Here is a 9,381-nt window from a genome sequence, read left to right as displayed (position 1 = left end):
TTCGCACCAGGTTTAAGCTCCAAGGGCTTGACATAATTGATCTTGTGGCACTGTCAGGTAAATTTGTTAATGATTTTGTGTACACATTTGTCTTTTATTAAACTATGACATAAAGTCCTTCAATTGCCTTGCAAATGTCAGACCTAGCTTAAATAGAGCTACACAATATTAGAGTTTGATATACACTGTTGGGTAATTCTCTAACATAATAATTTATTGAACTTTGAGCATAACAGATAGTACTATAAAAGGTTTTGGGTTTTGTTCAAGACTCTCCATATGCAATTTGTCCACCTTTCTACAATATGTGTGAGGACTTAATAAATGTTGTTGGAACCCATTTTCTAACAGCTTGTAATCAGGTTTTTGGAGCGACTGATAAACTTAATAATAAGATTTGAGAGAATAGACTTAGGTGATATGGACATATAAATAGAAGACCTACAGATGCACCAGTGAGAAGAGGATGGTTAATTTGTATAGAGGGTAGGAGGCAGAGAAGGCACCCAAAATTAACACGGAGTGAAATCATTAGAAATCATTAGAGAATTCACGTGGCGGACCCCTTCCATATGGGATCAAGGCAAGGATGATGATGATGATGATGATGGTGATGGTGATGATAAACATCATTTGGTCTCTAGACCATTGTAGTCCATAACTATTTCAAACTAATGCATTTCTCAAAGCTCATTACTTTGTAACTGGCTTGAGTATGTCTGATCTTTACTCTAACCTTTACACATGCTAGACCTATATTGATATTCTATTTTTTAACAAAATTTGGGAATTCAAGATGCACCAGCTTCAGGCAGAGGCTCTGCAATCAATCCGACAATGGGCAACCTGACTACGTGCTGGAGCAGTCATATGCTGCTCAATTGCACACCCAGTGCCTAAGATCTGGTAGTGACCAGAACCTATTTTCTTGGACTTTGTCACTCCTACAAAGTTTGATAACAGCAACTTCAAGAACTTGTTAGCCTCAAAGGGCCTCTTAAGTTCTTACCAAGTTCTTATGACTAAGAACGAAGCATCAATGGAGTTAGTGAAGAAATACGCAGAGATTAACGAGCTTTTCTTTGAGCAATTTGCCAAGTCCATGATCAAGATGGGAAATATCACTCCATTGACTAGTACAAAGGTAGAGATCACAACGAACTGCAGGAAGATCAACACTTAAGACCACATAATTACGGAAGCAAGAAGGCATTATGCTCTACTATGTTTGCATTGTCTGTTTCTTTCTCTTTTTCATATTTTTTCCTTCTTTTCCTTTCTAAATTTTCCAAGAAAAAGTTCAATTGTCTGGTTTATTGAAGCCAGACTCGTGGACTTGTGGTGGTAATATAATTGCCTTTTGGTGAATATTTTCATGAGAATTCAGGTATTATCCTTTTAAAAAATAAATTGAAATGGGTATTTGATTTGGTGTAACCATTTTGTCGTTCCCTAACAACTATTATATCTACCCGACAAGGAGAAATACTGATTGAAGTGAATTATGGCAACACGACTGAGAGCAAGTGAAGCAATCAGGTTGCATAGAGTTGAATCCAGGCTTCTCTACCTGCTAGAATTTAAATATTTTATTGTCTACCACCAATTAACAACTTATTCTCCCGGTAAATTAGCCAGCAACAACCGTTACATTAAATGACATTACATTTATTTTTTTTTACACTCTAATAAGTTTTCTATATGCTCTAAATAGACCAGCTGCAGACCTAGAGTTTACATGATTCCATTATCCTTTTTTTTTTTTTTTTGCCCCCAAAGAACTTTGCAGAGCGCTAGTCCTCTGCCATGTACAGCCAATTTCAAGCAGTAATTTTGATAGTAAAGAGTTACTAAACAAGATAACAGATTGCTACAATCAATACATGGTGGTGTGCAACACAAACCACCATTTATCTTGAACATGTAGCATCAAACACGCCAAGGAAGAGCAAAGAAGCAAGCTACAGTATCTCGAAACATCTACCATATAAAACACGCCAAGGAAGAGGAAAGAAACAAGTTAAATCTAAATAGAGGGATAATAAGTATACAAACAACCCTGCTCCCCCCAACAAACACCAAATAAATAGACATGCAGCCACTACAAATACGATTCATTCTGCATTCCTTGTTTTAAATTTTTTCTGGTGACTTGTAGGTGATTGTCAAAAAGCACAAGGCAAAGTAAGCAATATAAGCCATAAACTGCAAAGGATGTATTTTACTAAAGTAAGCTGCATACCAAAGACTGCCGATAAAAACATTTGACTTCTGCCTTTTTCTATAAGATTGTCTCGTCAATCTTCTCAGCCTCAGCCTACAATCTTTTTAAGTCTTCCTCTTTTTTGTCAATGACTGGAATTCTTCTTCTTTGTGCCTCCTTCAGGCTGGAATAGTCCATGAACAGCTGCAAGGCCTCGGAAATATCATTCCAGCCTCTGATGCAGCCATCCAACTTCCAGCTTTACAGTTTCCTTAGCAATATCTCCATATCTCAAAAATATGGCGTTAAGGAGAGATGCCCATTCCGGCTTCACTGTGTACCCATCAACTATGACCAAAGCACAATCAAGAGAAGATGTTAACTTGCTGAGATCAAAAGAGTCGTCATCCAGCATTTCAGCCATTTCTGTTATGTTAAGACTAAAAGTTCAGCCTACATGCTCTCCTCTTTTATTACAGTTGTTGGCACTCGTTTCTGGTCTGCTCCCAACTATATTTGAGGCTTCATTAGCCTTCGTTATTGGCAGATGGTTGTCATATACAACCTCACGGGGTGCAGAAAGAACAGCAGCTGGTTGTGCCTGAGCTTGAAGGAAAATCACTTTGGAATTTAAACTTTCCAAAGTCCACTTCATCATTGCTTGTATTCGATTTTGATACAGAATGAAATTTGTCTATTTTTTTCTTCCTCTTTGCCAACCTTGGGGTGCCAGTATGATTGGAGATCGCCTATGAGATGAATGACAAGCAAACGTAAATTAACAAAAACAAATAGATTCCTACCGTGGAATGTCAATGTGTGCCTAGTAACCACTAAGAATTTACATCTTAAATAGAATTGAAATCTTGTCAAATACAACTGACATATATTCCAAAAGGAAGGGCAGTGCTTTTCTTTATACCTGAGTCTGAATGGGGCATTGCTTTGGATGTCTCGAGGTAGAACCCTGACCAAGAACCACCATTGCATTTCGAGTTAGGTATTGAGGCAGCGGACAGTTTAAAGAGCCCTACTCAAACAATTCCAATTCATAAGCTGTTATTTGACATCAAAACATGTAATTACAAAAGCTTCTATACAACAATGAAGAAATCGAGACTTGTTGAATTTCATAAGCCATTAACAAATAATCAATATGTAATATCTGAAGAGTTGAGTTCCGTACATACAGCTGTAATGAGTAACACTTAACAGTTATATTATTCAATTCCATAGGCACAGAACAGTTGTTCATCATGACAAAAGTGAGTTGCCAATTAACCATGTAGTTCAACAGTTTCAAACAATGATTTGAGCTTCCTGAAGACAAATTAGTTCCTTCCATGAGTATATATTATGGTTCAGCACATTACGGGTGATTTATATATGTAAAAAATCCCCCCATCCTACTCTTACTCTGGTGCATATAAATGCTTGGCCTAGGCAATATATGGGTAAGTATGTTATTAAGCCTAAGAAATACAGAATTAGTAAGATAATCAAGGATCAGAGCATAGGCATACTAGGCAAAAAAAAAAATTAAAACTCCATTTTGGTGAATAAAAAAACCCTTTTCTTGGAACAAAAGTTATAGACTCGGTTTTGTTCTATGAAATTTGCCAACCTAAATCCTATTAAACCTAACACAAACAATTTCTTTACATGAAGAATTGAAGCAGGTAGATTTTAACAAATAGTTTTAATAGATTTGCATAGACCCACTAAAAACAAAGTAAAACCACAATTATAGATCCAAAAAAAAACAAATTGATGAGAAATAAGGGAGCATCGGATTTTGCAACCAAGGTATCATAAGAGGAAGGAGTAAAAAAATGAGACTCGAAACAAGTGAAATCTGGTGAGATTGTTTTACAGAGACAATGATGTCAAGTAAAGCATGTGACCGAAAACCAAGACTAAAAAAGTCAATCAGCTGAGCTTCCAAGGGACTCATGATGCATTGGGAAGAACAACAGCATGCTGCTCTATATCTCAAAGCCATGGCTAAAAGGTGAGAGCAAGCACACTGGAAGAGCAAGAAAACTATCAAAGTAAAACACATTGCAAACCATGCATAAGAGCTGACAACTTCATAGAAGAATCATACCTCACCATAAGTGAGCTAAGCAGGATTCTTTGCACAGAATAACATAAAGGCTTCCCGGAAGTCCAAAATTTTAGAGCCAGTAGTTTTTCTATATCAAAACCTAAATAAGCAAGAAATATCGAGGCTTGTTGATGATCCTGAACCTCAATTGGAACTTGTTTTATGTAACAGATGTTACAAACCTAAATTAAGTTGTGGTACTCTCAACTCTGTTCTTCCACGCACTAATGCCGATATCACAAAGAATGTTTAAATAAATATCATATGAAAAAAGTTACTTTCTAACCAACTTCATGGTTGATTTATAACTAAATTAAAGAATAAGTAGGGCTTTAAGTTATGGACTCTATATTTGTTGTTTACTTAAGAAGATTGGAACAACCCATAGCACTAAATGATACTACTTTTTTCTCAGGGAGGTTAAAAACAGACTTAAAACTAAATGTAATAAATCAGTCAATAACTCTATTTAGTTTGCAATCAAGTTGTTTGGAAGACCAGCTATATCACAGATCTCAACCTAAATACGGAGCTGTGAAAAAAAGGAAAAAAAAAAAAAAAAAAAGATCGTTGTTTATTATTTTAAATTTCCTTCTCTTTGATCTACTGTTAATTGCACGAAAAGTTGATTAAAATTGATGAAATGCCAGTGTCTTGATCAGATTTCCACTTTCTGCAAATGTAATTTTCCTGGCCATCAAACTAGGGTTCCTATAATGTTAGTTCAATCAACAACTGAAATCTCGCGGCTTACGGGATGAACTGATACTTTAAACTAGGATAAATTATATCGACTTCCCAGTTACAGGGACCTCATCTAAGGTTATTAGAAAGACATCGGCATCCTCTGTTAGCATGAACAGGATGCATACTTTTACAAAATTTAATAAGATCTCTAATAAAATATTGAAAATGTACTTTTGAAACAGTAATTCACATTTATCTCCCCCTTGCTCTCAGCATTTCAGATCTCTGAGAACCCCACTCACAGTTGCACATCATTCAATCCATTTATCTGTTTATCTAGGATGCAATGAATGCTAAATGTGTATCGCCTTTTGGTGTTATTAGACTTTGCTAGAATCTAATAGCTTATAGGCTTCTTTCATTGCTGCTCATGCACGCGCACACACCACCAAAAAAAAAAAAAATGCTCAAAAAGAAATAGAAGTGTCAGTCTATTATGCATGTGTTTTTTTAATAGCAACAAAACCTGCTGTCCACAGCTCACCACATGATTCAGCAACCAGCATACACAACCATTAACCCTCCACCCCACCCACCCATCACCACTTTTAGTTCAAATCTCCTGCCACCAACAAACCTCACCAGCAAAGCACCATTGTCCACCAGTCAACAAATATCACCACCATTCAACCCTCTCATCTCCATTTAACCACCAACAGGACAACCATCGACTTTCAAACTTATTTACAACAAAATTCATTCTTCCCCCACCACTCACACCCTCAACCACCAATATCACCATGAACAAACTCTATATGTCCAAACCATCAAAAAAAAAAAAAAAAAAAAAACTGTCACTTCCATCACCAGTTTTCTTTTTCTTCATATGACTGTAGATAAAAAATAAAACACTAAAAACAAATTATTATGTACGAACTAAGATCTTGCTTGATGGTGGTGCTACGTTGATGCTTTGACAATCAAATTCCATGGTATTCACTTTGTTTTCAAAGTCTTCAATTTCATTTAAAGCAGTAGTAATAGCACGAGTAGCATCAAAAGGTTAATCAGTCTTCTTTGTGAATCACACAGTTTTGACAACCAACATTTCAATTTTGAGTTCTGTACACTCTGAAATGGTTGATTCTTGCACAACTCATTCATAGTACCAAAAGATCCAAAACAGGCATTACAGTATGATTAAGGCTTCCTTTGTTTTCTCACTGTGTTTGCAAAGTACGTTTACTAACTAGGTGCATTCCTGGAGCCTGAGGAAGCTATTAGCAATGATTGCCAACCAGTTGAAGCAGCAAAGTTTTCCCAACTGTTTGGGATCAGCCGTTCTGTTTTATCTACGACCATTACCTTAGTTGAAGCACTTGCTTTCATATCTTTACTTGCTAAATCAACCAATGTTATTTATAGTTGGAAGGAAATTGACCAGATCACCGTGATTGGTGGAGGATTTTGCTCCACGATTATATAGAAATATTTATATATGTCAACAACATATATATATATATATATATATATTGATTTCATTAAGGGAAAATGAAATTTCCAAAAGGTTAGATGACCTTAGCAAATTTTGACAAAGAATGTTGTGGTTGATTAAAGAAGGGCAATCTGTTAGTAACAATGAAAGCAGAGGTAAGGGCAAAGTGACTTCAAAAACCTTTGGGAGGTCCAGCATCCATCAGAAACTTCATAGGAGCTTGATGTAATTTACCCTTGTCAGACAAGTACAAGGCTCAAAAGGTTAATTGTTAGGGAATGGACCTACCAAGCTAGCAAGCATACCCTCATGTGTTGCACCCCTTCAGCACATGGAGAGGCAGGCGCGGACGGACAAGTAGAACAAAGTGAAACACAATAAACAGAACGAAAGACCAGATACAAATAGAGAAACATAGCTCAAGATTTTGCAAAGGGGAATCCCTAATACCATGTTAAACTACCACTGCCCAAAAGTTTAAGACATTAAGGAATGAACCCAACAATGCATATCAAGCTTTCACAACCCTTCAACTGTGATTTTTTCCGTGTGTGCACTGTGTGTCACATGCAAGCATATTTAAAAAAATTAACCAGAAAATAACATCAACATCACGAATTGACATGGATAGGCAAGCAATCAATTGATTGCACAATGTGCTGTACTAGATTATCTGGTTCAATTAAACAAAGACTTAAATTTCCATTATCTGGTTCATATTGACTTATTTGTGTCTGTATTTGATATATAACGTGTGTGTGTATATATCTTTACACATTATGAAGAAACCCTCTTCCTATCACAGCATTTTCTACTCCATAAGCTCATATTTTTCACTGAACGACACACACACAGATGGGTTACCTGAGTAGATGAAAGAATGAAAGGCACATACAAATAGAGAAACAAGCCTCAAGTCTATCCGGTTCAAATTGACATATATGTGTGATATAACACACACGTAATTACGCACAATGTGAAGAAACCCTCTTCCTATCACAGCATTTTCTAATTACATTGACTCATATATATTTAATAGTTTCATTTTTCACTGAACGAAACATATAAAGAGAAAGATGGGTTACCCGAGTAGATCTAAGGATGGGCTTCTGTTGGCATTCTGTATCTGCCTCGTATTCTTTCTCTTTCTGTTTCCGTTGCTCTCTCTCTCTCTGTAACCTTCGCACTCCCCTGGTCTTAGAAAATTGCAGATATCATCTCTCTCTATCTTGGTTTTGAATCAAATACCACTCTCTCTCTCTCTCTCTCTCTCTCACCTTCTATGGTTCTATTTCTAGAGTGCTCATTTCAGAACTGCAATTTAAACCTTTTTGGTGAAAGTGAGACTTCTCGTGGTTTGACCGTTTGACAACTTTCACAAACATATTTTTATTTTTTTCAATTTTTCTGGAATACTTTCTACTTTCTACTTTCTACTTTCTACCATGCCAATGGAGTGATTGATTATTTTTAATTTCTCTCTCCTTTTTTACACTCTCTCACTTTTTCCTCGTAACTTTTTATCTATCCATCGTGAAAATTAGTACATACGATCCCAGACTCCCAATGGTCCCCCACCAATCATATCATCTGAAAAAAAATTATATAGAGTTAATGCATTTACTTGCGTAGCCAATTATAATTGATTGGACCAAGGCCGGGTCTTACTGTATTTTCTCTATCTCCATGTGAATGGCGAGGTTCTAGTTCTCAAAAGAACAATGTGGGGGTACATGAGTGCTGTGTATTTTTTTGTCAATAAGAATAAGTATAAATAAAAATAAAAGTACTTATAATTGATCATGATCATATAATAATTTATCTGAAACTTAGTCTGAAAGTATTACTAGTAGGAGTGCACACGATCCAATTTGAATCGAATTGGAAGTTTTTTGAGACCAAACAATTTATAACGATTTCACTATTTTTGAAACCAGACTAAACAATAATGTTCATAGAACCAAACCAAACCAAACCACGAAAAATTGGTTTAGTTCGGTTCGATTTGTCGGTTTAAGTTAATTTCCTTGTTATTTTATTTTTTAAAAACAAAATCTCTTATTATTTCCTATATATAATACATCAACAGGGAACGACAGTGACAAAATAACAATCGCATATGCAATGTCAATAATATCAGGCACTTGTGAAACAAACAAACAGACAATGACGAGATGACCACAAAGGAAAAAATGCAGCATTTCCTGTTTACCATTTACGAGGTATTGGGAAAAGAAAAAAAAAATTAACTCAAAATTTCAAAAAAACAAGAGATATCAAGTATGAAATAGCTAATGTTTAAAGTCCCTAACTATCATAATTATTTCTTGCCATGGCTAAAAATATATAAACTTAATTCACTAATCACTATGAAGTTGAAAAAAAAAAAAAAAAAATTATATATATATATATATAAATATAAGTTATATAACGGTTCGGTCCGGACCGGGCCGGTCCAGCAATATCCCAAATCAGGACCAAATCGAAAAATTACGGTTTCATAATTTTGAACTCAGGATCGGACCAAACCGCTACACAACTAGCCCAAACCGCCCAGTTCAATCCAGTCCAATTTTTCGGTTTATCAAATTTTTTGAACACCTCTAATTACTGGAGGGAGTTTGTTTCACATCGACTCTAGATAGAAAAATAAATAAGTATATTAGAATTAGGTGTTAGCCCCACCTAACAGCTTAAGTTTTGTGTCGGATTACGAATCACCTTTATTTAGCTAAAGAGCTTAAATTTGGAAAATGATTTTTGATTATTTAGCTAAACAAAAATATTTTGTAATCCTTTGTCCTTAATTAATATTCTTGAGGAATGTTACATAGGCCCAAGTCTAATCGAAGACTGGGTTCTATAAATCATTATTATTCTGAATTTAGG

At 35.6% G+C, this 9,381-nt stretch overlaps 1 long non-coding RNA gene across 1 annotated transcript; it reads right to left on the bottom strand.

The window, feature by feature from the left end:
* Positions 1-571: 571 nt before the first annotated feature.
* On the bottom strand, positions 572-7,769 carry LOC132273805 (uncharacterized). Its single transcript, XR_009470257.1, has 3 exons — positions 7,578-7,769; positions 3,126-3,233; positions 572-2,952 (listed from the first exon to the last, which is right to left on the bottom strand). It is a non-coding gene; the product is annotated as an uncharacterized LOC132273805 (long non-coding RNA).
* Between the last annotated feature and the right edge of the window lie 1,612 nt (positions 7,770-9,381).

The sequence above is a fragment of the Cornus florida genome, unplaced genomic scaffold (assembly GCF_030987335.1).
Source record: "Cornus florida cultivar Cherokee Brave unplaced genomic scaffold, ASM3098733v1 CherokeeBrave_3.0.0_Hap2_Chr09, whole genome shotgun sequence".
NCBI classification, from domain to species: Eukaryota; Viridiplantae; Streptophyta; class Magnoliopsida; order Cornales; family Cornaceae; genus Cornus; species Cornus florida.
Note: the sequence above shows the minus strand (reverse complement) of the source record. Positions and strands in the feature narration are given on the sequence as shown.